The following is a 6,688-nucleotide window of genomic DNA, read 5'->3' on the forward strand; positions in this document are numbered from 1 at the left end:
ACACCTCTGTCCTTCCGGATCCTGCTCAGATTCTCATTGTGGTGCCCTCCTGGAACTTTCCCCCAATAGTCCTTCCTCTGAATTCCCACGGTAGTTGGGTAACTTTATGATACTCTGTACCCACTCTCTTGTATCAGACTGTGTTTGCTATCTCGAGCGTATTGTGGGCCTTGAGAGCAAAGGTTCAGTCATCTTCCATTGATCATCTTTCTATTTCCAGTGCTTACTTAGGGCTTGGCTCATTGTTAGATGCTCAATAAATGTGCACTGAGGCAGCTTTCTGGTCTAGTCCAGGGCTCTTTCCACCAAACCGTGAGTACGTTGGTTTACCGGGTAGTACCCTGTTCCTTGGGTATATAAACACCTGACCCATGCTGTGGGCCGCTGTGAAGGGAGAAGGATCTGTAATTACTTGAAAACACTGTTGACATTTGACTGAATTTTTGTGTTGCTCTTAGCCACCATCCTGGGCATGCCAGCAGAGATGAGGACATTTCTAGAAGTCTGCAAAGCCAGGCATAAGTGACATTTTGTCTAATTCTTCCACTCTCAATATTTTCATAGTCATAAATGGAGATAAGTGAAATTGAAGGGGACGACTAAAAGAGAGGTCATCAAAGGATGACAGGTAGTCTGAGTGGTGCTTGAGATAATGTACAGCTGACTTTTGTTTTGTTTTTAAAAAAAAATTTTTTTTAATGTTTATTTATTTTTGAGACAGAGAGAGGCAGAGCATGAACGGGGGAGGGTCAGAGAGAGAGGGAGACACAGAATCGGAAGCAGGCTCCAGGCTCTGGGCCATCATCAGCCCAGAGCCCATCGCGGGGCTCGAACTCATGGACCGTGAGATCGTGACCTGAGCTGAAGTCGGACGCTTAACCGACTGAGCCACCCAGGCGCCCCTGTACAGCTAACTTTGAAGGAGGGAGATTAGGGGGGTGGGTTAGAGATGCCCTCCCCCTCCTCCCCCAGTAGAAAATCTGGCTGTAACTTTTGATTCCCCCCAAACTTACCTATTAATAGCCTACTTCTGATTGGAAGCCTTACTGATAACATGAATAGTTGATTAACATATTTTATGCCTTGTATTATACACTATATTCTTTTTAAAAATTTTTAATGTTTATTTTATTTTTATTTTTGAGACAGACACAGAGCATGAGCGGGGGAGGGGCAGAGAGAGGAGACAGAATCCAAAACAGGCTCCAGGCTCTGAGCTGCCAGCACACTACCCGTCCTGGGGCTCGAACTCGTCAACCTGGAGATCATGACCTGAGCCGAAGTTGGACGCTAAACCGATTGAGCCACTGGGCGCCCCAATACATACTATATTCTTAACAGTAATACCTAACTTTGTCTTTTTTTTTTTTCTTTTTTGGCATTTCTAGGCTATGCAGTTCCTCTGCAAGTTTTTTCAAATAGTCGCAAATCTCCAAAAATGTTACCAATATATTTATTGAAAAAAAGTCCACGTGTAAGTGGACGTGTGCAGTTCAAACCCATGTTGCTCAAGGGTCAATTGTACTTGAAACCACCTTTTTAATATAAAAGCATCTAAGACATATAAAAGATTAATGTAAGATACATGAAAGCCTCAGCAAGAATCTCAGTACCTTCTTTCTCTGGTTTTGTCCAGCACCTCCAGCTTGGTTTCTTCCCTGCACTTGGGGTTATGGTGGGGGGATTGGGCAAGTGTGGTGCTGGGGCAGGTGTTCCTCTGTGTCATTTCCAGGCAGTCCTGCAGGTGCCGGATGTTACACTGTAGTGGGAAAGAGGTGGCACAAAAATGGCGGAAAAAGAAAAGGGGATCTGAGTGGAGTAGTGACATTGATACACTTTCCCACCTCCTGGTCTTTGCTTAAATGTCATCTTCTCAGTGGGTCTTTTCAGACCTATTTAAAATTGCAACTCATTTCCCAATCTCTATCCATGGTCTGTGCTTTGCTTTGTTTTGTTTTTCTATAGCTCTTATCACCACCTGGCATACTATGTATTTATTTTGTTGCCTTTTTCTTCCCATCAGAATGAAAGCTCTTTGAGGGTGGGGACGTTTCATATCTGGAACAGTGTGTGGTACATCCACGTGCTCAATGATTGTGGAGTGAATAAGTAGTTACCTCCTTGTCTCTGCTTGGCTCTTTTTCCATTCCCAAAGATTTGCAAAATTAAGAAAGGAAGAATACAGACAAAATATAATGGACAAAAAAAATCTATTCCCTAGTCCTGAAGAAATTAAGACTGAAGAGTGAAATATTCACCAAGATTGACTCTACTTACACTGTGTTGTGTCTCCCCCTCCCCCCCCCCCCCAAGGCAAACTCAGGTATGATCTTGTATGTACTAGGGTGTTTATTGGAGCAACAGGCCAGGCTTTTGGAATGGTGACTATTCCTGGAAAATATGAGATGCATCATTAATATGACTATTGAAACTATTGTAACTATAAAGGGTGTTGGGAACCCTTACAGAAACCTAGTGGTAAACCCCAGAGATAGTCTTAGGCCCAAGTAGTTTAATTTTCTTTCTGGCAGCAAGATCCAGGAACTTGGTCTGCTTTCCTCTCTGACACGTACCCATACTTTCTCAAACAGGGAAGCCAAAACTAGTAAGTGATTAAGCTGGATTTAAGCCCAGGTCTCTTTGATTTCTTTGCACAGTGCTGTAGGAAGAAGCTGGGGAAGGAGACAGAATGAGGGATAGGAAGAGAGCCGTGGCTGGGAAGGAAGAAGGAAAAGGAGAAAATGGGAGAACAAGGGAAAAATCTACAGTCCTTAGATACTTAGGTAGTCCAAGAATAGGCCCTAATGAGGTCTATCAACCCTTTAAAATTATATGCAATTTTTTGTACTTTTTTTTTCCAGGTACAGGGTTAGTAGTTCAACAGATTCTCAAAGAGATCTGTGACTCCAGAAAGATTTTGAACCAATCGTTGAACCATGCAGTTTGTAGTATTTTCTAATGAAGCTATTTTAAATGGTTGTTTTCTTTTTTTTTTTTTAAGTTTTCTTTTTATTTTAAGAGAGACAGAGACCATGAGTGGAGGGGGGGGTGCAGAGAGAGGGAGAGAGTGACAATCCCAAAAGGGCTCTGTGCAAAGCCTGAGCCAAAACCAAGAGTTGGACACTTAATAGACTGAGCCACCCAGGCACCCCTGGAATTTTTTTTTCTTAAAATAGGGAAAGAGAAGACAGAGTTCTCCCAGGCCAAATAGCTTATAAAAGTCTGGTGATAGGCAAAATGGTGAAATAGGTTAATTTTCTCAGCTGTGTCTGTGAAAGCAGAAGTTATGGGTATTCAGTTTCTATCACTAGAAATAGTTGTGAAATCTTGAAGCCCGGTAGATTCCAGGACAGAGTAATTTCACAGCGTGTTGTAGAATTTGACAAAGTATGGTTTGTTTTTAAAAGCTTCTGCATTGCCTACAAGATACCTTGAGGATTTGGGACATGAGCTTTGACACGTGGTATGGAAAAGAATGAAAATAGGATGGTCGTGGAGAATCTGAAGGTATGGTCTGGCATCCACAGACCTTGTTTGAGGATCTGGGGAAGATACCAGCAAAGGACTACTGCAGGCCCAATCTGAGCTGCCCCCTGTTTTTGTAGTTTATTAGGACACAACCATGCCCATTTGTTTCCATATTATTTATAGTTGCTTTCAGCTACAAAAGCAGAATGGTATAGTTTCTACAGGGATCGTATGGCCTGGAAAGCCTAAAATATTAGCTACCTGGGCTTTTACTGAGAAAGTTGGCCAATCTTGGCCTAGGGTCTAAGTGTGTGAAGGAAACCAGAAGAGGCTTGTACTGATTTGCACACATACCTTCCTTCAAAATCTGTAGTATGTCCATTAATATTAGCAGTCGGTGTGTCCATGCTGATCATCATTTATAGCCACAGAAGCAGATTCTGCCCTGTGTACAAACTTTCCTTTGATTTTATGTGTTGATCATTTGAATGATGTGTCTATACATTTAACTAAAGTTTCATTTTGGCCCGTGTCCCATAATACATTTCTTTTTTTCTTTTCTTTTTAAAAAATTTTTTTTTATTTACGTTTATTTATTTTTGAGACAGAGAGAGGCAGAGCATGAACGGGGGAGGGGCAGAGAGAGAGGGAGACACAGAATCGGAAGCAGGCTCCAGGCTCCAAGCCGTCAGCCCAGAGCCCGACGCGGGGCTCGAACTCACGGACCGCAAGATCGTGACCTGAGCTGAAGTCGGACACTCAACCGACTGAGCCACCCAGGCGCCCCTCTTTTCTTTTTAAAATTTACATTCAAGTTAGTTAGCATATAGTGCAACAATTATTTCAGGGGTAGATTCCTTAATGCCCCTTACCCATTTAGCCCATGCCCCCTCCCACAACCCCTCCAGTAACCCTTTGCTTGTTCTCCATACTTGAGTCTCTTATATTTTGTTCCCCTCTCTGTTTTTATATTATTTTTGCTTCCCTTCCCTTGTGTTCATCTGTTCTGTGTCTTAAAGTCCTCATATGAGTGAAGTCATATATTTGTCTTTCTCTGACTAATTTTGCTTAGCATAATACCCTCTAGTTCCATCCACGTAGTTGCAGATGGCAAGATTCCATTTTTTATTGCCGAGTAATACTCCACTGTATATATATATACACCATATCTTCTTTATCCATTTATCCATCCATGAACATTTGGACTCTTTCCATATTTTGGCTATTGTTGACAGTGCTGCTATAAACACTGGGGTGCATGTGCCCCTTCAAAACAGCATACCTGTCTCCCTTGGATAAATCCCTAGTAGTGCAATTGCTGGGTCTTAGGGCAGTTCTATTTTTAACTTTTCGAGGAAGCTCCATACTGTTTTCCAGAGTGGCTGCACCAGTTTGCATTCCCACCAGCAGTACAAAAGAGATCCTCTTTCTCCACATCCTTGCCAACATCTGTTGTTGCCTGAGTTGTTAATGTTAGCCATTCTGGCAGGTGTGAGGTGGTATCTTATTGTGGTTTTGATTTGTAGTTCCCAGATGATGAGTGATATTGAACGTTTGTTCATGTGTTGGTTGGCCATCTGGATGTCTTCTTTGGAGAAGTGTCTATTCATGTCATTTGCCCATTTCTTCACTGGATTATTTGTGTTTTGGGTGTTGAGTTTGATAAGTTCTTTATAGATTTTGGATACTAACCCTTTATCTGATATGTTGTTTGCAAACATCTTCTCCCGTTACATCAGTTGCCTTTTAGTTTTGCTGATTGTTTCCTTTGCTGTTCAGAGCTTTTTATTTTGATGAGGTCCCAATAGTTCATTTTTGCTTTTGTTTCCCTTGCCTCTGGAGACATGTTGAGTAAGAAGTTGCTGCTGCCAAGATCAAAGAGGCTTTTGCCTGCTTTCTCCTCGAGGATTTTTATGGCTTCCTGTCTTACATTTAGGTCTTTCATCCATTTTGAGTTTATTTTTGTGTATGGTGTAAGAAATATACCACATGCAGGTTCATTTTTCTGCATGTTGCTCTCCAGTTTTCCCAGCACCACTTGCTGAAGAGACTGTCTTTATTCCATTGGATAGTCTTTCTGCTTTCTCAAAGATTAGTTGGCCATAAGTTTGTGGGTCCATTTCTGGGTTCTCTGTTCTGTTCAATTGATCTGAGTGTCTGTTTTTGTGTCAGTACCGTACTGTCTTGATGATTACAGCTTTGTAATACAGCTTGAAGTCCAGGATTGTGATGCCTCCTGCTTTGGTTTTCTTTTTCAAGATTGCTTTGGCTATCTTGAAATTTCCATATAAATTTTCTGGTTCCATATAAATTTTAGGATCATTTGTTCTAGCTCTGTGAAGAATGCTGGTGTTATTTTGATAGGAATTGCATTGAATATGTAGATTGCTTTGGGTAGTATTAACCTTTTAGCAATATTTGTTCTTCCTATCCAGGAGCATGGAATCTTTTTCCATTTTTTTGTGTCTTCTTCCATTTCTTTCATAAGCTCTCTATGGTTTTCAGTGTATAAATTTTTCACCTTTTTGGTCAGATTTATTCCTAGGTATTTTATGGTTTTGGTGCAATTGTAAATGAGATCGATTCCTTGATTTCTCTTTCTGTTGCTTCATTGTTGGTGTATAGGAATGCAACCGATTTCTGGGCATTGATTTTATATCTTGCAACCTTGCTGAATTCATGAATCAGGTCTAGCAGTTTTTTGGTGGAATCTTTTGGGTTTTCCATATAGAGTATCATGTCATCTGCGAAGAGTGAAAGTTTGACCTCCTCCTGGCCAGTTTGGATGCCTTTTATTTCTTTGTGTTTTCTGATTGCTGAGGCTAAGACTTCCAATACTGTGTTGACTAACAATGGCGAGAGTGGTCATCCCTGTCCTGTTCCTGACCTTAGGGGGAAAGCTCTCAGTTTTTCCCCATTGAGGATGTTAGTGTTGGGTCTTTCATATATGGCTTTTATGATCTCGAGGTATGATCCTTTTATTCCTACTTTCTGAGGGCTTTTATCAAGAAAGGATGCTGTATTTTGTCAAACGCTTTCTCTGCATCTATTGAGAGGACCATATGGTTCTTGAACTTTATTTTGTTGATGTGATGACTCACATTGATTGTTTTGTGGGTATTGAAACAGACCTGCATCCCGGGAATAAATCTCACTTGGTTGTGGTGGATAATTTTTTTAATGTTTTGTTGGATCTGGTTGACTAATATCTTGTTGAGGA

This window comes from Lynx rufus, unplaced genomic scaffold, assembly GCF_022079265.1.
Source record: "Lynx rufus isolate CCGP_SWC_20201006 ecotype Redwood Valley unplaced genomic scaffold, mLynRuf1.p SCAF_18, whole genome shotgun sequence".
Lineage (NCBI taxonomy): Eukaryota > Metazoa > Chordata > Mammalia > Carnivora > Felidae > Lynx > Lynx rufus.